Genomic DNA, 24,202 nt, shown 5'->3' with positions numbered 1-24,202 from the left:
GGCATTGGTCTCATTCGGATATGTGATGCAGGCGCTCTTGTTGTTTTTAGAGGCTGGGCACGGATCCTGGGACTTGTGTCCGAGTAGAAGTGCCTGAGATGGGGCATCGAGGGGTGCAAAATGGAGCCACAACACAACCTCCAGGGTGCACGTTTTCCCTTGGGGAGCCTCCGCTGTGGGTGGGGAGGGTATAGCACTCTGCACGCGTTCAGAGGCCACACTGCCACATTGGTGGGCTGCCCAGAGTTCCGAGCAGCTGCCTTCCTCCTCCTCCTGCTGTGAGGTTGAGGCTTTATACACCCTGCATAAGGGCCGGTAAGGGCTGAGTGAGGGAGCGGGGCTAGCATGTGGGACAGCCCCTGAGCCCTTTCGGGAAATGGTGGTATGATGGTGCTCAGAGGGCCATGCCAAGAATGCTTGCTTGCTTGGGCTGGAGCTTAAAAGCTCAGGGAATCCTTAACGTGTGGAATTCTCTGCCAAGTCAATGAAAGCACTTGGGATTGCTTTGGATCATCTTAATGCAAACTTTTACCTTTCAATAAAAACTTGTTTGTATCATTGAAAGCTCTGTTACTGCGTTTTTCTATTAAGACAAAAGTTGTTAATGCATGAGTTGTTTTTTCTAAACCAAAACCTCAGTATTCAGGTTAAATTGCTGTGTTGATACTTTGCAATAAATAAGTGGGTTTGGGGTTGCAGTTTGGGCACTCAGTCTCTAAACGGTTTGCCACCACTGCCCTAGGTGCACAGATTGTGACCATCAGGCATATTGGCACAAGACTGGGTCACAGTGCTACTACAATACAGCTAGTGCCACTCATCCAATGGCATGCCTCTTAAAAATGTCATAAAAAGCCCTTACGTTTAAAAGGATCAGTCTAAAGAAGAGCCTAGAAAAGCATCTCTGCACAAGGGCATTTATAGTGAGAGATTCAGGCTCAGCTCTGCATCTCATGGACCAGTTTGATTCCTTTCGGCAGCTCAGAGATGAGCATGTGCTGGAGAAGAGCAGTCTTCTAAGCCAGTACAGAGCCCTGAATACTTACCACTGACACGCCATACAGTTAGAGAGAGGTGGGCAGGACCTCTCAGCCTTTTCAACTGTCTTTTCCATTTGTGTTTTGCTCTTGTGGGCCCTGTCTTATGCCAAGGCAACAGGCAATCCCAAACACCAGCATTAGCACTGACTGGCAATAGTTTTCTAGGACCTTAACTTTTTCAAATGGAATTACTTCCAGGGGGAGGAGGTAAAAACCATTTATTAATTTCTGAGAATGGGGGGCATTAATCCTTCTCCGATGCCTGCTCTACCTCTGAAGCCTCCTCACTCTCACCACTCCCTGATGTGCTGGGGGAAGATGCTCCTTGGAATTATATTCAGCAGCAATGGGAGAAGCATTCTGCACATGATCAGGGACACTCTGAACACCACCACGTTTCAAAGGCAGAGTATTGGTATTTAACACACCAAGGGCAAGTCTTGGAGACCATTATCTCAAGGCACACCACACTGTGCAAACCAAAGGCATTATAAATATAACCTAGGTATGAGCTTTCGTGTGCATGCACACTTCTTCAGATACCTGTTATCTGAAGAACAGTTACAGATAGGTAGCCGTGTTGGTCTGCCATAGTCAAAACAAAAAATTCCTTCCAGTAGCACCTTAAAGACCAACTAAGTTAGTTCTAGGTATGAGCTTTCGTGTGCATGCATACGAAAGCTCATACCTAGAACTAACTTAGTTGGTCTTTAAGGTGCTACTGGAAGGAATTTTTTGTTTTGACTATGGCAGACCAACACGGCTACCTATCTGTAACTCTAAATATAACCTGTTTCTGATTACATGTAACCACCCTAGTCTACTCCAGTCTAGAAGATCTTCACTTTAAAATGTGTGTAAACACAGGAAGAGTGTCAAACAGAGCTCCAAGAGGATAATACAGAATCAGCTTCCTGAAAGAGCAGCTCCCATAAAATTAACTGGGATCATGGAAGGTCTTGAGACCTGTTTTAAACATCACCTTGCCAACAAAGGTCCATATAGTTAAAGCTCTGGTTTTCCCAGTAGTGATGTATGGAAGTGAGAGCTGGACCATCAAGAAGGCTGATCACCGAAGAATGGATGCTTTTGAATTCTGGTGCTGGAGGAGACTCTTGAGAGTCCCATGGACTGCAAGAAGATCCAACCTCTCCCTGGAAAAGACCCTGATGTTGGGAAAGATGGAGGGCACAAGGAGAAGGGGACGACAGAGGACGAGATGGTTGGACAGTGTTCTTGAAGCTACCAGCATGAGTTTGACCAATCTGCGGGAGGCAGTGGAAGACAGGAGGGCCTGGCGTGCTCTGGTCCAAGGGGTCACGAAGAGTCGGACATGACTAAACGACTAAACAAGAACAATGGTAAAATGGTCTCCAGAGAGCCTGACTGTCCTGCTGTCTATCATCTAAGACAAATTATTTTCACCAGTACTGAGACTGAACAAATGGAGAAAGATGAAGCTTCTCTGCTCAGAGAGCTACATTGCAAAATGGAATTTTAAATCAGGGGATACTTTGAACAATTGTGCTACTCAGTGTAACACATTAGCACATGTTCACATGGAGACAGGCATGAAATGGGAGAAACACAATTAGGTGAGCGGTAGGTAGAGAGATCATCCAAAAATCTTGCATTACTAACACTGAGAAGCTAGCATATGTTAAAGTACCTTCCAATCCATTTTTTAAATATTATATTGACACATACGCCACACTAATTATGCATAGCCTAAAAGTCAACAACTGGTAGGCTTCTGAGCCAAACCTGACTTGCTACACCTTTCTCCCGCCAAGCTACTGGAAAAGCTCAAGAGGATAGGGGGCGGACAGCAAGAGACCGAGAAAGAGGAGGGAGCCCCTATTTCTCACTGATGCATTTCCATTTCATCTTTGCATTTGTCTCCCTGAGCTGTCATCTTTGGAAAGCCAATAGGAATGGAGTTGAAAGTACAGTGGTGCCTTGCAAGACAAAATTAATTCGTTCTGCGAGTTTTTTCGTCTTGCGATTTTTTCGTCTTGCGAAGCACGGATTTTGGAAAAGCTTCAAAAATCACCAAAGTCTTCAAAAACCTCAAAAAAGGCTACCACATCGCGTGCTATGAGTTGCTCCTCGAAGTCAAGTCGCAACTGCACCCCCTGAATGCACGGTTTTAAGAAAAAGGAAACAAACTTGCAAGACAAAGGAAACAAACTTGCAAGATGTTTTCGTCTTGCGAAGCAAGCCCATAGGGAAATCCGTCTTGCGAAGCAACTCAAAAAACGAAAAACTCTTTCGTCTTGCGAGTTTTTCGTCTTACGAGGCATTCGTCTTGCGAGGTACCACTGTACCATAAAGAGAAGCAAACCTTGTGCACCTGCTCCCTCAGTGCTTTCAGCAAATCTGTCCCCACTAACTGGCCACCTGGGAAGGGAACATGGACAACTGACTTCTTCTCTAGGTAGTCTACTGTCAATAAAATATATTGCTCAGCATGGATAGAAAAGGACTGAAGTTACAAGCAAAATTATTAGCCCTAATATGAGTGAAGTAAGTCTTTCACGAACAGGACCATCAGGTTGCTGGAATAAAGTTTTGGATTTTAAAAAGTAGAATTGGCTACATGCAGCAATACAGGCGACCATTATTGACATCTTAAAGCACAGGGTACATCTGTAAAGCTCTTCACCTTCTGGTACATGCTGCCAGGGACAAGAGATGCATCTCTGGGGAAGACTAAGCTGGTTCCTTTGAGTATTGGAGACAACCATGAAGGTATTAAACAAGCAAAGTAAACATTCAACCATCCAGAGTCAGCACTTTGGGTCTACAGTCATTGCAACCAACCACATGATTGGTAGGAGGTCAAGGCCACCTGGTTCCAGGAGTTTCTTTTGGGGGGGGGATGAAGTGCGCTGGACAATCAGAAGAGAGCAACTGAATTTGGAAGTTTTAAGGATACAAATGTAATTTATATGCGTACTTAATTGGGGCACATCTCATGGAATTTAGTTGGACTTTCTTCTAAGTAAACATAGAATCAGAGAATCATAGAGTTGGAAGAGACCCCAAGGGCCATCGAGTCCAACCCCCTGCCAAGCAGGAAACACCATCAGAGCACTCCTGACATATGGTTGTCAAGCCTCTGCTTAAAGACCTCCAAAGAAGGAGACTCCACCACACTCCTGGGCAGCAAATTCCACTGTCAAACAGCTCTTACGGTCAGGAAGTTCTTCCTAATGTTGAGGTGGAATCTTCTTTCTTGTAGTTTGGATCCATTGCTCCGTGTCCGCTTCTCTGGAGCAGCAGAAAACAACCTTTCTCCCTCCTCTATGTGACATCCTTTTATATATTTGAACATGGCTATCATATCCCCCCTTAACCTCCTCTTCTCCAGGCTAAACATGCCCAGCTCCCTTAGCCGTTCCTCATAAGGCATCGTTTCCAGGCCTTTGACCATTTTGGTTGCCCTCCTCTGCATAGGTTCATAAATGTTCTGCCTCACAGAAGGTTCGGCAGCAGGCCCTATTATGTTTACGCCACTTGTAACATGCACACTTAATACTTATGTTTGTTTCTTGAATGCTGAAGTTCTGTGCCCAGTCCCTCCAGAATCAGAACTGTAGAGTTGGATGGTACTGGTCATCTAGTCCAACCCCCCTGCAATGCAGGAATCACAGCTAAAGCATCCATGACAGGTTACCATGAAAACTCTGTTTATAAACCTTCAAGAAAAGAGTCCACCACCTTCCGAAGGAGGCCATTCCATTGTCCATCAGCTCTTACTGTCAGAAAGTTCTTCCTGATGTTGAGTCGCAATCTTCTTTCTTGTAACTTGAAGCCATGGGTTCGAGTCCTACCTTCCAGAGCAGGAGAAAACAAGCTTGCTTCATCTTCCATGTGACAGCCCTTGAGATATTTGAAAATGGCTCTCATATCTCCTCCCAGCCTCCTCTTTTCCAAGATAAACACACCCAGCTCCCTCAACCTTTCCTCATAAGGCCTGGCTTCCAGACCCTTGATCGTATTGCTCACCCTGATCTGCACACGTTCCAGCTTGTCAATATCTTTCTTAAATTGTGGCACCCAGAACTGGACACAGTATTCCAGATGTGGTCTAACCAAAGCAGAATAGAGCAGTACTATGACTTCCCTTGACTGAGACACTAGACTTCTGTTGATGCAACCTAGAATAGCATTCACATTTTTTGCTGCTGCATCACACTGTGGACTCATGTTAAGCTTGTGGTCTGCTAAGACCCCTAGTCCAGCCTTTCTCAACCTGTGGGTCCCCAGGTGTTGTTGAACTACAACTCCCATCACCCCTAGCTAGCAAGGCCAGAGCTCAGGGATGATGGGAGTTGTAGTCCAACATCTGGGGACCCACAGGTTGAGAACCACTACCCTAGATCCTTTTCACATGTATTACTGGCAAGCCAGGTGTCTCCCATCTTACATTTGTGCAAATGGGTCTTCCTGCCTAGCTTTATAACCTTCTGTTAGTCCCTCTTGAAATTCATTTTGTTAGTCTGGACCCAGTTTTCCAATTTGTTAAGGTCACATTGAATCCCTATTCTTTCTTCCACTGCATTAGTTACCCTTCCCAGTATGGTGGCATCTGCAAATTTGATGAGCATCCCCTCGATTCCTTTGTCCAAGTCGTTTATAAAGACATTGAACAATAACGGGCCTGGAAGATAACACAGCACCCCATTTTTCTCTTTTTTCCAGGATGACAAGGAACCATTAGTGAGCACTCTTTAGGTTCGGTCAACCCGCTACAAAACCACCTAGATGATAGCTCACATTTGGCCTGTCCAGCTCACATTATATCAGCTTCTCTGCAAGACTATCATAGGGGACATTGTCAAAAGCCTTACCTATACTGGGATCATTCTGGCCATGCCTTCAGTCTTTGCCTCTTACCTTATTCTACTGCTTGTGTTCAAAACCTGTTCCAGCAGTACTTAGCCAAACCTGTTTCAGCAGCGCTTATCCAGTCATCAATTGTCTTCTGCCATTCCTTCATGACCGTAAGAACATTTTCTTGAAGCTGATAAAACTAAGTCTCCAGTTTCCTCTTCTGCATTCATGTTCTTCTGCATGCTTCAAATGACAATATTTTTATCCATACTCATAAAGGTAAAGGGACCCCTGACCATTAGGTCCAGTCGCAGCCGACTCTGGGGTTGCGGCGCTCATCTCGCTTTCTTGGCCAAGGGAGCCGGCGTACAGCTTCCGGGTCATGTGGCCAGCAGGACTAAGCCGCTTCTGGCGAACCAGAGCAGCGCACGGAAACGGCATTTACCTTCCCGCCGGAGCGGTACCTATTTATCTACTTGCACTTTGATGTGCTTTCGGACTGCTAGGTTGGCAGGAGCAGGGACTGAGCAACAGGAGCTCACCCCGTCGCGGGGATTCGAACCGCCAACCTTCTGATTGGCAAGTCCTAGGCTCTGTGGTTTAACCCACAGAGCCACCCGCGTCCCTATCCATCCTCATAATCAGTCGCTTAAGCAGAGTATATTTAATTCCTCTTGACCTTCAACTCCTCAGATTTCTAAAACTTGCTGCTTGTATCTTCACAATCTAAACCCCAGCCCTTCCTCTGTGGACATCACTCTTATTTTGATCATGGTTATTTTTCATCTGGACTCTGTGATCTCTGTCCTATTTCTCATTCCAGTCTTTATTCTTCTGGTTGGTTTGCTCATTCTACCTGTCCTTTCAACCATCTCTTTCCTTTCTTCACCCCATATCTATCTACATCAGCTTCTTTATCCCATTTGCACTCACCAAAAAGTTGCTTTTATGTCTTTAATGTTCTTGTACTCAATGAATTCCGTCTTCCCTTCATCCTGCTGCTTTCAATCTTTTTTTTATCTGTTCTTCTCTGTAGAATATCCATTTTCTATTCTGGTGCTCTACTCATGGAATTTGTGACACTTCTTTAGCACCTTCAGACTTACCGTTTATGTAACACTTGGACTTTTTCTTCGTCATCTCTCCCAGTTCTGCAACCATTTTTATTTCCCCTCACTCTACCTCCAGATTCTCCTCTTGTGCACCAGTTGGGTTGAGTTCAACCATAGAAACCAAGTGCAAGTTTGTATATAAAGCATCTAAATATGCCTTCATGGATCACTGCCCTGCCGTGGCGAAGGGGCTTGAATAACTCAGAGAAGCTATGAACTATGCTGAGCAGGGCACCCAAGATGGACAGGTCATAGTGGAGAGTTTTGACCAAACATGATCCACCTGGAGCAGGAACCAGCAAGCCACTCCAGTATCCCTGCCAAGAAAACTCCATGGACAAAGACAACAGGTTGGGAGAAAAGCAATGACAAACCCAGACAGCATCTTAAAAAGAAGACATCACCTTGCCAAAAAAGGTCCGTATAGTTCAAGCTATGGTTTTCCCAGTAGTGATGTATGGAAGTGAGAGCTGGACCATAAAGAAGGCTGATTGCCAAAGAATGAATGCTTTTGAATTCTGGTGCTGGAGGAGACTCTTGAGAGTCCCACGGACTGCAAGAAGATCCAACCTCTCCATTCTGAAGGAAACCAGCCCTGAGTGCTCACTGGAAGGCCAGATCCTGAAGCTGAGGCTCCAGTACATTGGCCACCTCATGAGAAGAGAAGACTCCCTGGAAAAGACCCTGATGTTGGGAAAGATGGAGGGCGCAAGGAGAAGGGGACGACAGAGGACGAGATGGTGGGACAGTGTTGTTGAAGCTACCAGCATGAGCTTGACCAAACTGCGGGAGGCACTGGAAGACAGGAGTGCCTGGCGTGCTCTGGTCCAGGGGGTCACGAAGAGGCGGACACGACTAAACGACTAAGCAACAAATATGCCTTACATGGACAGCTTTACATCAGGGGTCAGCAAGGTTTATCTTGCCTGGGCCGGATTGGTCCCACGGAGATCCCCCCGTGGGCCGGGCTGGGCTGGGCCGCACGTGCCTGCATTTTCAGGCGTGTGCAGGCGCGATTTCTGGCGTCGCAGAAGCGAGTCGCTGTGCAGGTTTAGCGCAGCACACAAGCAGGCAACTCAGTTTGGGGGCGGCTCATGGGCTGGTCAAACGACCTCCATGGGCCGTGTCCAGCCCATGGGCCTTAGGTTGGTGACCCCTGCTTTACATGGTGTGTGTGCAAGTAATGGGGCTAGAGAGGCCTTATCTACATAAGAGGTTTTGCTACATGTCCCTCTAATGAAAGCTTAGCCAGAGCTGTCTTTCCCATTGGGCTTACTGGCGTGTTGCGCCAGGGTGCTGGCCTCTCAGGGGTGCTCCAGCGAATGGGGGAGCTGTGTGGCTTTGCCAGTGGCCTCCCCTTTCCCTGCATACCCACCAGCTGTCCTCCGTCAACCATGTGGCTAGCGGGCGTGCAGCTTGCCTCCCAAGCCTCCATGGGAGGAGAGCGATCCCCGCAGAGGCTTGGGGAAAGGTCGACAACTCTGGGGAAGGGGGAGGGGGGCGCCGGAGGGATCTTGGTACCACGGCGCCAGATATGCTTAAGACGGCCCTGAGCTTAGCTAACTGGTCAATTGATTGGAACTTGTTAGGAGCCATGTAATGAAAATGATATACAGGTGGTACATGACACCAGTCAAGCTTGCAAAAATTTATCATTTGCCCGATAACAAATGTTGGAAATGTAAAGAGACTGAAGGTACATTCTTTCACCTTTGGTGGACATGCCCAAGGATTAAGACTTTCTGGGAAATGATCTACAATGAAATGAAAAAGGTATTTAAATATACTTTTCTGAAGAAACCAGAGGCCTTTCTCCTGGGCATGGTCAGCCAATTGGTGCCAAAGAAGGACAGAACTTTCTTTATGTACGCTACAACAGCAGCAGGAATACTTATTGCAAAGTATTGGAAGACACAAGATTTACCCACCCGGGAAGAATGGCAGATGAAGTTGATTGACTATATGGAACTGGCGGAAATGACTGGCAGAATCTGAGACCAAGGTGAAGAGTTGGTGGAAGAAGATTGGGAAAAATTTAAAGTTTATCTACAGAAACAATGCAAAATTAAGGAATGTTAGAAGGATGTTGGAATGAAGTAATATGGTTTTAGCAGAAATGATATAAAGGATTAGGTAAAAATGGATTTGTTAATTGGTGAAGGACGAGAATGTAAAATTACAGTATATTAAGATAAGTTAATAGGATAAAAACAAAGCTGGAAAGGATTTGCTGAAATATCTAATTGAACTAGAATACAAAAAAGGGAGGTGTGAGGAGGTCAAGGAAATAAGCAAAGGAAAGAAAATTATGTAAAGGTTTGATTTTTTTTTCTTAATTGTATTTTTCTGTGGGTTTTTTTTGTCTGTTTATATCTATTGTGATGTATTGTTTTGTTTTTTTTCTTGCTTAATTTAGTGTTTTCTTTTTGTAACCTTTAAAACTGGAATAAATATTATATATATATAAAAAAATGAAACTTGTTAGGAGCCAATACTGTATATCTGCTCCCAGGCAACCTCAGCTTCCTCCATATAATGAAACCTCAACTAGGTGTAATAACCATCTTGGCGCAATAGACTCAGCCACAAGAGAGACTGAAACTCCCTCACTGTGGGAACTTCTACGCCACCAATGTCACCTGTCTAAATAAACAGCAGAGAGAAGCTTTAGCAGAACTGACACACTGGAAAAGGATGTTTCAGCCTTAAATGCCATAATTGGTATACTGGACACAGGAATTCTGATTTCTGCTAGGGCTTATCTGCAGGGTTGCAAAGAAACTGAAGTTAGCGATGGCTTGAAGGTACATCAAGACAGGGATAGGCCTGAGTTCACTAAGGCTCTATCAGATTCAGTAACCAAACAATTAAATGACATCTATCAATATTGATAGATATTAAATATTAAATATTGATTAGATTTGATATTGATATTGAATTTATTATTTATACTACATGGAACTAGCCGAGATGACTGGCAGAATCCGAGACCTGGGAGAGGAGACGGTAGAAGAAGACTGGAAGAAATTTAAGACCTATCTACAGAAGCATTGTAAACTGTATGAATGTTAAGAAGGATGCTAGATTATAAATAACTTGGCACCATTAAGCTAGATGAAGTCAAATATGAAGATAAGTTAAATTTAAGAAAAGACAAATTTTGGATAAGTACTAGGCTAAATTTAAACTTTTAAGGTTTGAATAATTGATATCTAAAATCAGAGACACAACATTAGAAAAATAGATAACAAAAATGGAAATAAGGTGATAAATTGCTGGTTAGATATTTATAAATTAGGAACGCAGGAGCGGGAGATGTGAGGGAGTCCAAAGAAGTTAAGAAAATATGTTACGATATGTGTTACTTTGTTTGTATGGTAATTATAAAAAAAAAACTTTCAATAAATATTTATATTAAAAAAAAGAGATGGTGGGACAGTGTTCTCGAAGCTACCAGCATGATTTTGACCAAACGGCGGGAGGCAGTGGAAGACAGGAGGGCCTGGCGTGCTCTGGTCCAGGGGGTCACAAAGAGTCAGACACGACTAAACGACTAAACAACAACAACATCAACATTGGAACTTTAACTCTGCTTTTACCTGCTTTTACACCAATATAAATGCTCAAGAGATGGATTTGTTTTCCATTCTCAACTTAACCCCTTCAGATCCAAGGCGACTGATAGTGGATGAGTATGCTGATAACCCACTTGCTACCTTCCAAGAAAATGATACTGGTCTCTCACGTATCCTAATTTGTTCAAGCCTCAATCTTGCAATGGAACTCTGGAGGCTTCAGGTCAGCACTCCACGTTTCCTGCTCACTGCACAGACAAGAGGAAAAGGCAATGAACAATGAATTAATGAGCATACCTGGAAAAATAGTGCATGAAGAAGAAAGAGGTTGCCATATGTTCTACAGGTGGTCACCCATAACTGGCCAGTGAAGAAACCCAGCAGAATAATGAAAACAGAATCTGAACTGCAAGCAGAAATTCAAGCCATTGTAGGTGCATCCTTGGATTTAGGAAATCGTTTACATTGTCTTCTTCTTCCTTGGAGATCACTGGTAGCCGACAAAGATTGTATTCCACAAACATGGTCCATAAGTGACTGTGGAGGCCAATTCTGGATCCACACGTCCTTCCACAGTGGGGACATTCTGGACGGGAGTTGATCACGGTGTGGATTTGCCAAGCGTGCCTTCCTCCTAGCACGTTTCTCCCTTGCATCCTGAGTTCGAGTGTCTTCAAAGCCCAGACAAAACAAAACACATTCCTTCCAGTAGCACCTTAAAGACCAACTAAGTCAGTTCTTGGTATGAGCTTTCGTGTGCATGCACACTTCTTCAGATACACTGGAGCCCAGGACACCTTTGGTCAAGGCTGTTCTCCAACCGGAGCGCTCGCAGGCCAGGGTTTCCCAGTTGTTGGTGTTTATACTACATTTTTAAAGATTTGCCTTGAGTCTTTGAACCTCTTCTGTTGACCACCAGCATCACGCTTTCCATTTTAAGGTTCGGAATAGAGTAGTTGCTTTGGAAGACGATCATCAGGCATCCGCACAACATGACCAGGGGAACAAATCTGATGTTGAAGAATCATTGCTGTGACACTGGTGATCTTTGCTTCTTCCAGTACACTGGTATGAGTTCGCCTGTCTTCCCAAGTAATGTGTAAAAATTTTCGGAGACACCGTTGATGGTATCTTTCAAGGTTTACATTGTAAATACCTGTCTAATTATAACCAGAGGGGCAGTGTTGAACTAACCTTTTAGGATCCTGATGTATGGGATAATGTCATGGGCTGGCTGGACACAGAAGAATGGTGGGAGGCAACCAGCTGGAGAACCCTCAAGGGATGGAGACTCAGAGCCCAGAGATTGGTGGCAAGACAGCAATTTGTGGTCAGAGGGAGAAGCCTGGGAGAAGGTGGTGTCAGAAGCTGAAGAGGTAATGGGGTTTAGAAAGCAGGAAGAGTCTGTGGCTGACAGAATTCCAGAATCAGAAGTAGGAGCAGAAGCAGAAGAGGAGCGAAGCCAAGGGGCAGAGATGAGTCACGCTGGTGAAGAAGCCAGGGTGTCTCTCTCCCACCCCACTCCATGCTGCAAAAAGCTACGGTCCCCCCTGGTCTCCCAGAACCAGGAGAGATGTGAAGAGGAGCAAAAACAAACATGGCAGCAGCGTCTCAGACTGCATGGGAAGCACCCAGGACAGGAGGAGACTTAGGCAGCTGTGGGAAGGTGGAGACCTTTCAACTCCACAGCTGCCTCATAGGGGCAAGATCTACCAAGAAGAGTTGCTGTGCTCAAGAGTCCCAGCAATGCAGAGCAGACCTTGTTTCTTCTAATAAAGAGTTAACCTCACTTACTGTGTGTGATTTATTGCTGACCTGGTTTTGACACCCACTCCTGTCACATAAATGCATGATTACCGTAAATGAGGAAAAAATGTTTATAATATACAAATGGTACAGTGGGGACTTGCGTAGATTAAAGGGCTAAAATTTACATAGAATCATAGAGTGGTATACAAATTTAATATTTTTTTTAAAAAGTAAAAAAATGCATTTATTGAGCTGCATTTCCAAGTGATGCCCACCGCAGTTTTGGATGGCCACTACAGTATGGTCCCATACACAGACAGACATTTTATTTGTGGTCAACCTCAAGTGGTAGGCATCACTTATTATCTATTAACCTGTCCAAGAGATCGCTTTCTGAAACCTTTGTTCACATAAGCAAGCAGGTACACCCAGGGAGAAATTCTCTCTGTGTGTGTGTGTGTGTGTGTGTGTGTGCGCGCACACACACACACACACACACACACGCATATAAAATAAAAATCAGGAAAAGGGAGTTAGATAAAATCGCTATAAATTGTTGTGGTTAATCTTAAATCAAGACGGATTTCAATTTGCTGGTGTCTCTGGTAACTTCTCTCTCTTACATCATGGATGTTAGCAAACTGGATTTTACAAAGGCAAAATAATATTAGAACTGGAGCCGTCAGATGCACAAGGGAAACTGTTTTAATGCTCTGGAACTTGGCGAAGTCTTTTTTTTATATTATGGGTGTATGGTCTGTATTATTTCACTAATACTATCATTTAACACAAGTTTGTCATGGTCTTTGGCTAGAACAATGAACTTATGAACTGAATATAAAGCACCTAGCTGCTGTAGGCACAACTGACAGGAGTAATTTACTCAAGCACTACGACTCTAAGATGCAGTGAAGATTAAAATTAAGACACCTGGCTCTTTGTTTTGAATGCTACTGCTTTCTTGGTGTGGAAGAATCTGGTTATGCCCTTTGCAATAGGGTACCTATTGTTGATATCTGTCTGTCTCGGGAGACAATGGAGGAAAGCCCCTTTGGAGGTTAAACTGTTGGAGCGTTGAAACGTCTGCTGTGGTTGTGGAGACCAACACAGGAGAGACATGTTTTGTTGCAGCTGGGGCAGAGGAAGGTGTGCAGTTGAGCTGCTGCAGAAGCACCAGGGCATTTCTTCTTTCTGCACTCCTTCCAGCAGTCATTCCTCCCTCTGGTCACTGCTGTGGAAACATGACCTGGTCAGCCTCCAAGCCCTGTGGCTGTCTGCAAGGGATTCTCACACAGCAGAGTTGGTGCTGCCAGCCTTCATGTCACATCTGCAGACATTTTTGTAACTCAGAGTCGGTCTGCCAATGGGCCTGGTGTCTGAAGTTGGCTCCCCATAGACCACATCCTTAGGGATCCTGCCATCTTCCATTCTGTGGAGAGGACCAGGTGTCCTGGTCCCGGGGGGGGGGGGGTTTACCGTGAGGCATGGTCAGAGTCCGGTCCTGGGCCGAGGGTCTAGAGACTGTCCACCAACGGCGAAGCGGGGTCCAAAGCAAGAAGCCGGGAGTGGTCAGGAACTCCGGAAAAACAGATCTGGGTGCTGGCAGAAACAGGTTTCCAACGTCGTTGCTCCCGCAACCTGGGACTGGGCTGACTGGCCTTTATCTCCTCTGAGGCCAAGCGGCAGTCCCGGCCCACAGGTGACCCACCTCTCCTGGCCTGGAGGCGAGCACTCCTCCTGTTAGAACTCAGTTCCCCCCTCCTCTCTGCCCTGAGCCTCTGCAGCTCAGGAGAGGCTGGAGGGTTACCAGACCCAGAGGCAACCTCAGCTTCCTCGCCGGGGCTGAGAGTGGAGCACCTGCAGGAAATGGGTCCTCCATCACCTCCGGAGCCAGAGTGGTTTCAGCTAGTGTCTGCTCCTGAGGATCCGGCACAGGTGAGGGCCCTTCAGGTTCAAGCCCCTGCTCAGCCGGCCCTGGAGGCGGGGACTCCTGTGCAGGCTGGGACTCCTCAGGTTCAGCTTCTGAATCAGATTCCCAGGCCATCACACCAGGGCAGCATAGACATCGCTGAGACAGGAGTGTGAAGAGGCTGGGAATTAGAGCACATCTTTGTCTGAGACTCTATGATGCCCAACATCTTCCTGATACAGCACATGTGGAAAACACTGAGGCTTCACATCTGGCGGTTCTACATTGCCCATGATTCACTTCCATAAAAGAGTGTGCTCAACACTCAAGGATAGTAGACCTTCATATTTGTATTGGATGTTAGTATCGCATTCTCCCATACCCCTTTGGATAGCCAAGCCATTGCCGTAGCTTCCTTGCCGATACACTTTTCCAGCACTGGGAAGATTGCTGGTTATGGTAGACAAAAATCATCAAGTACCTTAAGCATGGGATCACCAATGCTGACGCATGGAGTGCTGGTGATGTCCTGACCGAGGTTGTTGTTCTTTATCAGGCTGACGGTAAGGCCGATCTCCCTGCAGGTTTGGGCAAAACGGTTGATGAATCGCTGTAGAGTTTCCTCAGAGTGCATTGTCAAGGCTGCATCATCTGCAAACAATATCTCTTAGTTAAGGACCCGTCACACTTGAATTTATTATTTCGGACCTGTCACACTTTCCTCTTGGTGCGGAAATGTGTGAGGTTGAACAGACCCCAGTTGCTCCTTGAATGAAAGTACACACCATCTTCCATTAAGCTGAAAGCATAGGAGAGCACCAGGAAGAAGAATAGGTCAAAGACAACCGCAGCAAAAACACAGCCTCTGCAGATGAGCTGTCACAGTCCTGTTCAGGGATGGTCGAAATCCCAGCTGGGGACGTCAGGACTGGGGGCAAGATGGTGGGGTGGGAGCAGGAATGGGAGTCCAGAAGCCAGGGGTCAGGAAGCCAGGAGTCTGAGGGTCAGGAAGCAAGGAGTCACGAAGTCAGAGGTCCGAGGATCAAGAAGCAAGGAGTCAAACGCAGCAAGGCAGGGAACGTGTTGCTGTGGCCAAGAGCAGAAAATGCTAACCTTATATCCCTTCCCGGCTCTTGCCACCAGGTGCTGTGAGTTACCAAGCGGCCTCACCTGTGTGGCCATGCCTTGCCTCTCCAGAATAAACTTAGGAAGGCCCCAGTGCTGTGGAGTCCTGTTGGTCACAGGGCCCGGCCCCTGCACGCACACCTGACATGAGCCATCATACTGGATAGTGCCATGCATGTTCTCGTAGAATGACACAATCATCTTGTGAAGCTTAGGTGGGCAAGGCTTTTGCCAGGTCTATGAAGGCAACATGCAAGGGGCGTCTCTGCTCTCAGCATTTCTCCTGCAGCTGAAACAACGTTAAAGTTATGTGGTCTGTGGACCTCTGAGCTCCAAACTCACATTGCGACTCAGGATAGACAGACCCTGTCAGCGAGTGAGTGCAACCTGTTGAGAACTACACAGGCAAAGACTTTACCCACAGTACTCAGCAAGAAGATTCCACAATAGTTACAGCCACAGCAGTCACCTTCCTTTGTTCTTGCAAAAGGTTACAATGCTGGAGTTGCACATGTCATATGGCACTGATCCTTGATCTCAATACTGCAAGAGGCGGCTGTAGAGATATGTCATGAGGGAGGCACTGAAGCAGGCTTTCAGCATTTCTGTTAGGATTCCCTCCTGTCCTGGGGTTTTAACACATGCCTGAGAGTTGATGGTGTCCTTCAGCTTGTCAAGGGAGCGACATTCCCCTCTCGCAGGACAGGTAGTCTGGATGCTGTCAATTGCTGTGTCAGAGACCATGTTTATCTGTGAGTACTGTTCTTCATGGGACGCGGGTGGCACTGTGGGTTAAACCACAGAGCCCAGGACTTGCTGATCAGAAGGTCGGCAGTTCGAATCCCCGCAACAGGGTGAGTTCCCGTTGCTCGGTCCCTGCTTCTGCCAATCTAGCAGTTTGAAAGCACGTCAAAGTGCAAGTAGATAAATAGGTACCACTCCGGCGGGAAGGTAAACAGCGTTTCCGTGCGCTGCTCTGGTTCGCCAGAAGCGGCTTAGTCATGCTGGCCACATGACCCGGAAGCTGTACACCGGCTCCCGCAGCCAGTAAAGCAAGATGAGCGCCGCAACCCCAGAGTCAGCCACGACTGGACCTAATGGTCAGGGGTCCCTTTACCTGTACTGTTCTTCATAGTGCTCTGCCCATCACTTCATCTGCATACAGCAGCCTGTGATGATCTCTCCCAACAAGCTTTTCAGTGGTGCAGTTTTCCTGACTGTTGGTCAAAAGGCTTTATTTGCGCCTTCGTACCTTTTATAAGTGTTGCCAGTGTCAGCAACGAGTCAAATGTTCTGGCACAGCTTTAGCCTGTAGTCCTTGGCACATTGTCAGGCAATCTGATCCTTGCCTCTCTCGGCGCACCAAGTGTCTTCTTGCAGGGTGCACGCTTGTCGTTCACAAGAACCTCATGCTTGGCAGCGATAACAGGCAACACGTCCTTTATGCCAACCTCAAACCAATTGAGGAACTGCTGCTCTCTTTTGCCAAAGGAGGACAAAGCTGTGTTTTGGTTGCCTCTTTGATGTGGTTCAACGTTATCCCTGAGGCAGTTCAGTGGGACTTGTTTGACGGAATCAGAGAAGCATTCAAAGTTCAGGTGTGCCTGTTCTGGCAGTGTTAATTCGAGGCTGCACTACCTGCTTTGTGTTATGGGCTCTCTTTGGCTAGAGCTGAATCTTGCTTGCCACCAGGGAGTGATCCATGTTACAGTCAGCACTGTGGCAGTTCCATGTGACGAAAACAGAGTTTAGTGCCAGTCGCCTGGTGACAAGCAAGTCCAGCTGGTGCTAGTGGCCGGACCTTGGATGTTTCCAGGGCTTGGTGTTTTGCCTTGGTAGGGAAGAATGTGTTTGTGATGCAGAGGCTGTGATGCAAGCACAGCTCGAGCAGTCTTTCTCTGTTCCAGTTACAGATAGGTAGCCGTGTTGGTCTGCCATAGTCAAAACAAAACAGATTCCTTCCAGTAGCACCTTAAAGACCAACTAAGTCAGTTCTTGGTATGAGCTTTCGTGTGCATGCACACTTCTTCAGATACACTACGCTTTCTCTGTTGTCATTCATGCTGCCAATACCAAAGGGGCCCATGCAGTTGTCCCATGTGTGATGGTCGTACTCTGCAGAAGTACAGTGGTGCCTCACAAGACGAAATTAATCCATTCCATGAGGCTCTTTGTATAGCGGTTTTTTCGTCTTGCGAAGCAAGCCCATTTACAGCTTAGCAGATTAGCGCTATTAGCGGTTTAGCGGCTTTTAGCGGATCAGCTGATAAGCGGCTTAGCGGCTTAGGAAAAGGGGGAAAAAGGGAGGGAAACCCGCAGGAACTCGCAAGAATTTCGTCTTGCAAAGCAAGCCCATAGGGAAATTCATTTTGCGAAGCGCCTCCAAAACGGAAAACCCTTTCGTCTAGCAGGTTTTCCGTCTTGCGAGGCGTTCGTCTTGCGGGGCACCACTGTATAGGAAGAAGTATCCCTGCTTGTCACACAGGAGACCAGACTCCATGAGGAGGAATATTTATATTACAGTGGTACCTCAGGTCACATACGCTTCAGGTTACACACTCCGCTAACACAGAAATAGTGCTTCAGGTTAAGAACTTTGCTTCAGGATGAAAACAGAAATCGTGCTCCTGCGGCGCAGCGGAAGCTGGAGGCCCCATTAGCTAAAGTGGTGCTTCAGGTTAAGAACAGTTTCAGGTTAAGAACAGACCTCTGGAATGAATTAAGTACTTAACCCGAGGTACCACTGTATATACATATAATAGTTGAATTGGTGCTGGAGGAGACTCTTGAGAGTCCCATGGGCTGCAAGAAGATCCAACCGATCCATTCTGAAGGAAATCAGCCCTGAGTGCTCACTGGAAGGACAGATCCTGAAGCTGAGGCTCCAAGACTTTGGCCACCTCAGGAGAAGAGAAGACTCCCTGGAAAAGACCCTGATGTTGGGAAAGATGGAGGGCACAAGGAGAAGGGGACAACAGAGGACAAGATGGTGGGACAGTGTTCTCGAAGCTACAAACATGAGTCTGACCAAACTGCGGGAGGCAGTGGAAGACAGGAGTGCCTGGTGTGCTCTGGTCCAGGGGGTCACGAAGAGGCGGACATGATTAAACAACTAAACAACAACAAAAATAGCTTAAACTGACTCCATTTAAAAGCAGTGCACCTGAAAGGAGTTAATTAAACCCACTTTTTAAAAATTGAGAAGTATGGTTGATGTGTGTCTGGTTTTTGGAGTAAAAGTGACAGGCTAATGGGGATGCTAAGCCTTCCAGAAAATGGCTTACCTCCTTAGTTTGTCTCACCAGGCACTTTTCTGTTCAGCTAATCTCCAGTGCTGGAAGTGAACTCTGCAAAGAGAACAGTGCTTTGTGTTTGGGGGCAGGGTGAGGCTGTAAGGAGATCTGTTGGGGAAGAGTGGTGTTGCTTCCCCTCATTCATGCACACATTTACAGGTTAAGTCATGTCCTGGTGGCTTCATATAGGTGAACCAGCTCCAAGGGTTATAGTAAAGGTAAAGGGACCCCTGACCATTAGGTCCAGTCGTGACCGACTCTGGGGTTGCAGCGCTCATCTCGCTTTATTGGCCGAGGGAGCCGGCGTACAGCTTCCGGGTCATGTGGCCAGCAGGACTGAGCCGCTTCTAGCAAAGCAGAACAGCGCACGGAAACGCCGTTTACCTTCCCGCCAGAGTGGTACCTATTTATCTACTTGCACTCTGACGTGCTTTTGAACTGCTAGGTTGGCAGGAGCAGGGACCGAGCAACGGGAGCTCACCCCGTCGTGGGGATTTGAACCGCTGACCTTCCGATCGGCAAGTTCTAGGCTCTGTGGTTTAACCCACAGCACCACCCACATCCCAAGGGTTATAGTACCATACTACAAAAAATAAAGGAAAGCTCTGTCATTAGAATATACCCCTCCTAGAAAAATGCAATAAGGTTTATTTTCTTCTCTTTGCCCTCCTTCCACTACCAACACCTTCCCCTGAGTGACCAGATATAAAGGAAGACAGCAGGGCTCTTGTAACATGAATAGCAGTGTAGAAGCAGAAAGTTTTGGAAGATGTGGCTTCTCATGTTCTCCCTATTTCATGCTGCACTTCTTCTGTCAATAACAGACAGGGATACTAGCAGTGACACTGCCCTTTTCGCAAACTTGCCGGTACTCAGTGGATTGGGTACAGCAAAGTGGCCAAAGGACCAAGCTACAAATAAAAGCAACCCCAATTCAAATCTCATCCCTGCTACAAACTTATTTGGTGGTCTTGCCTCTGCATCCTCAGTTGCTTCAGTTACAATATAGGGATAATAATTACAACCTACCTTACAAGGGTAAGGTGGTGAGGATTATTCAGCTATATGTTCTGAATATTCTAAAGTGTGGTATTTTTGTTTTGAACATCAGACTCCACTGTGTTCATATTCACAGTCTGCTTTGGTGCCCCTTGGGCACAGAGAACTAATTACATGGGGGTAATAATAATAATAATAATAATAATAATAATAATAATAATAATTATCATCATCTCCATGGATTGTCCTGAAGGAAATACTGTGGTACCTCGGGTTAAGTACTTAATTCGTTCCGGAGGTCCATTCTTAACCTGAAACTGTTCTTAACCTGAAGCACCACTTTAGCTAATGGGGCCTCCCGCTGCTGCTGCCGGAGCCCGATTTCTGTTCTTATCCTGAAGCAAAGTTCTTAACCCGAGGTACTATTTCTGGGTTAGCGGAGTCTGTAACCTGAAGTGTATGTAACCTGAAGTGTATGTAACCTGAGGTACCACTGTATCTGTAAAAAGGTTAACAGTGAAAGTTGCTTAGAACTGTTTGGAGAGGTTTGTACAAACTTGATGTCAGAAGTTCAAGTTCAGGATTTTTCCAGTAGGTGGCACATTTTGCTAAAATATCAACACTAAACACATGTTCACAGTAAGAATAGTTGCAGCTCATGCATTTAAAAATCACTGCAACATAACACACAACAAGCAACTATCAGGTGGGAAGGCTGACTAGTAAAGTTTTGAGGGCTAATTCAAGACTGAATCAAGATGTAAGACATGTCAAAATGTTCTGGTGATCCAAGGATACCCATTTGTAAGTGCTTAAGCATTCAAACACACTTTTTACTCTAGAAGTAGTTTCAGATTAAAGCATTATCAGGCATCTGAAAAACCCAGGGCACTGAAACATGGGTCCTTTATAGGAGGAGGACATGGAGTGCTGTCCACGAAAGTTCCCCATCTCCCCAGTTTTGCACTTAACATAAAAGAGCCCCCAGAGGGCAGAAAAGGCTAGGAAACCACTGAGCTAAAGAAATGGAATTGAGCATAAATTTTCCATTTTCAAACATTATCCAACTACAAGAGAAAGTGTGTTTGCAGGGGAGGGGGAGGGGATGACATAATGACAAACCCTCACATTTAGGAAACAAATGCTAATTTTAAGCAAGTGATGTAGAATTTCCTTGAGAATCCCACCCCTTTATATTTTTCTATTGTGACAGGCGGGAAGAAAAAGAAGAGGTGTAAAAAGTTTCAGTGCAAAGTTAAATGCATCTTTGCATGTAAAGGTCCAGGTTTTTAAAAAATGAAATTACATTATTTGGGGGCAGGGATAACTGAAAAGTATCAGAGCACCTTTGGAAGTTGAATTGATTCATTTTCTCCCCTGTTTGCTTTTGCAAGGGTGGAAAACTCTCCCCCAGTGGGCTTTGTCTTAAAATCCTGCAGTAGACACACATTTCTTCATGTGCTGCTGAGCAAGCCACTTTGACTATTCCCTTTTACCTAAAAACCCTCCTTAAAACATCTGTGTAACCATTTGATTCTTATCTGCTACAAAAATTAAGCCTGAGTTACCCTTGCCTCCCCCCCCCTCACCTGGAGTACTGTGTCCAGTTCTGGGCACCACAGTTCAAGAAGGACACTGACAAACTGGAACGTGTCCAGAGGAGGGCAACCAAAATGGTCAAAGGCCTGGAAACGATGCCTTATGAGGAACGGCTAAGGGAGCTGGGCATGTTTAGCCTGGAGAAGAGGAGGTTAAGGGGTGATATGATAGCCATGTTCAAATATATAAAAGGATGTCACATAGAGGAGGGAGAAAGGTTGTTTTCTGCTGCTCCAGAGAAGCGGACACGGAGCAATGGTTCCAAACTACAAGAAAGAAGATTCCACCTAAACATTAGGAAGAACTTCCTGACAGTAAGAGCTGTTCGACAGTGGAATTTGCTGCCAAGGAGTGTGGTGGAGTCTCCTTCTTTGGAGGTCTTTAAGCAGAGGCTTGACAACCATATGTCAGGAGTGCTCTGATGGTGTTTCCTGCTTGGCAGGGGGTTGGACTCGGTGGCCCTTGTGGTCTCTTCCAACTCTAGGATTCTATGATTCATTTAAGTGCAACATAAACCATTTCTTTTTCATAATCCTGGTTTCCTAAAGTTGTCATTGGCACTTCTAAATGCAAGAGCACCTTTTGAACCGCCGACCTTCTGATCGGGAAGCCCTAGGCTCTGTGGTTTAACCCACAGCGCCATCCACATACACATCGTTAATCCACTCTGTCACCATTTCATGCCACCATCATCATAGGTGCACAATGTGTGTGCTAACTCTGAAGTTGACAGGCAAGTTTTCAAAAAAGGTCATTACGAAATGACTAATCCTTGAGGATTTCCCTACAGCACCCTCTTCTTAGAAAGATGGCATTTATGAATAAAAACAAAAAATTCCTTCCAGTAGCACCTTAAAGACCAACTAAATTAGTTCTAGATATGAGCTTTCATGTGCATGCACACTTCTTCAGATAACTTCTTCAGGTATCTGAAGAAGTGTGCATGCACACGAAAGCTCATACCTAGAAGTAACTTAGTTGGTCTTTAAGGTGCTACTGGAAGGAATTTTTTGTTTTGACTATGGCAGACCAACACGGCTACCTATCTGTAACTGGCATTTATGAATAACATTCTTGAGTAGAATCTGCAAATACTGTTCCCATTAGATATACGATAAAAAGAATAGGCCCTCTACCTAGCTACAAGCCCCCCCCCCCCAAGTTCAGAGTAGAGACAAGTCATGGCAGTTACACAAATTTACCTTCGCAGTGTAGACATACTCCTACAAGGAATTGCAACATGGACAAATGTCAGGTTCTGCAGTTAGGCAGGAAGAACCAGATGCACAAATACAGGATGGGGGACACCTGGCATACTAGCAGTACTTGTAGAAAGGATCTAGGGGTCTTGGTGGACCACAAGCTTAAGAGGAGACAACAGTGTGACGCATCAGCCAAAAACATGAATGTTATTCTAGGCTGCATCAACAGAAGTATAGTGTCCCAATCAAGTGAAGGAATAGTACCACTCTATTCTGCCTTGGTCAGACCACACCTGGAGTTACAATGTCCACTTCTGAGCACCACAGTTTAAGAAGGATGTTGACAAGCTGGAATGTGTGCAGAGAAGGGCGACAAAGACGATCAAGGGTCTGGAAACCAAGCCTTATGAGGAACAGTTGAAGGAGTTGGGTAGGTTTAGCCCGGAAAAGAGGAGACTGGGAGGAGATATGATAGCCACTTCAAGTATCTGAAGCGCTGTCCCATGGAAGATGAAGCAAGCTCGTTTTCTCCTGCTCTGGAGGGGAGGACTCGAACCCATGGCTTCAAATTTGCAAGAAAGGAGATTCAGACTAAAAATTTGGAAATACTTTCTGATAGGAAGAACTGTTCAGGAGTGGAACAGACTCCCACAAGAGGTGGTGGACTCTCCTTACTTGGAGGTTTTTAAACAGAGGTCGGATGGCCATCTGTCATGGATGCTTTAGCTGAGATTCCAGCATTGCAGTGGGTTGGACTAGATGACCCCAGGGGTCCCTTCCAACTCTAAGATTCAATGATTCTATGCAGAAGTGGTCGTAGGGGTATGCCAGGTTTTACACAACTGAATTGGTATTTGAGTTCAGCACAGGATACCATTCACACTAACCAAGGGAAACACTGGGCTTTGCTGCAACCATTAGGGAAGAGGGCTACATCTGTCTCCAGCAGAGTTCTCTCAGATCAGTGGCGTAGCGTGGGTTGTCAGCACCCGGGGCAAGGCAAGTAATTTGCGCCCCCTAACCCGGGGCAAGGCAAGTAATTTGTGCCCTTAACCCCTAACCTGCCGCCGCTGCCAGCTTCTTCTTGCTGCTGCCTGGGCTGGGGTATTTACGGTAAGGTAGCCACGGCGGCAGCGGCGGGTCCGTGTCAGGTGATCTGAAGCGAGTTGCCGCTGGCGCTGCCGCCCAAACGACACCGCTTGCCCGGAGGAGGAGGGCAGAGAGGTGAGGAAAATGCAACATGGCCCAGCAGCTGCAGCAGCGACGACGGCGGCGGGGCTGTGAGGAGGGGCTGCCTGGCGCGCCCTCCGCGGCCCTGACGCGCGGGGAGCCGCTGCCTGCCGGACGCCTTCAGCCCGGACGCGCGCACAGCTCGTCGGTTCCACGAGACATGGGGCTCTGCTACAGCCTGCGCCCGAGGCTCTTCGGCAACTCCGGAGGCGGCGAGCGCGCCCCCCCAGATGTTGCGGCCGGTGCGGCCGGCCCCCCTGCACCCCCCACGCTACGCCACTGTCTCAGATGCACACTTTAGTACAGAAATGCCTTCCCCCAACCCTCAAAGGAAGTCTGTCATGTAATATGAGATAGAATTCGCATCTGGTTCCTAAACGTGGTTCAGCATTATACCTGGCAGGGACAACATGCAACCTGGGACTTCCATGGAGACTGCCACACCTTCCTGATGGTAGCTTCTAGTAGTTCTAAACCACAATTCCAGTGTGTCAAAATACATCAGACATGGTCTCAATGAGCTTTACAAC

General features: G+C 46.4%; 1 protein-coding gene across 2 annotated transcripts in view; it reads right to left on the bottom strand.

Moving 5' to 3' along the window:
• Window positions 1–24,202, bottom strand: part of DLL3 (delta like canonical Notch ligand 3) — a 180,230-nt gene that overhangs the window by 114,577 nt on the left and 41,451 nt on the right. The gene's annotated exons all lie outside the window — the stretch shown is intronic.

The sequence above is a fragment of the Podarcis erhardii genome, assembly GCF_964252035.2.
Source record: "Podarcis erhardii genome assembly, chromosome: 7".
Classification (NCBI taxonomy): domain Eukaryota; kingdom Metazoa; phylum Chordata; class Lepidosauria; order Squamata; family Lacertidae; genus Podarcis; species Podarcis erhardii.
Note: the sequence above shows the minus strand (reverse complement) of the source record. Positions and strands in the feature narration are given on the sequence as shown.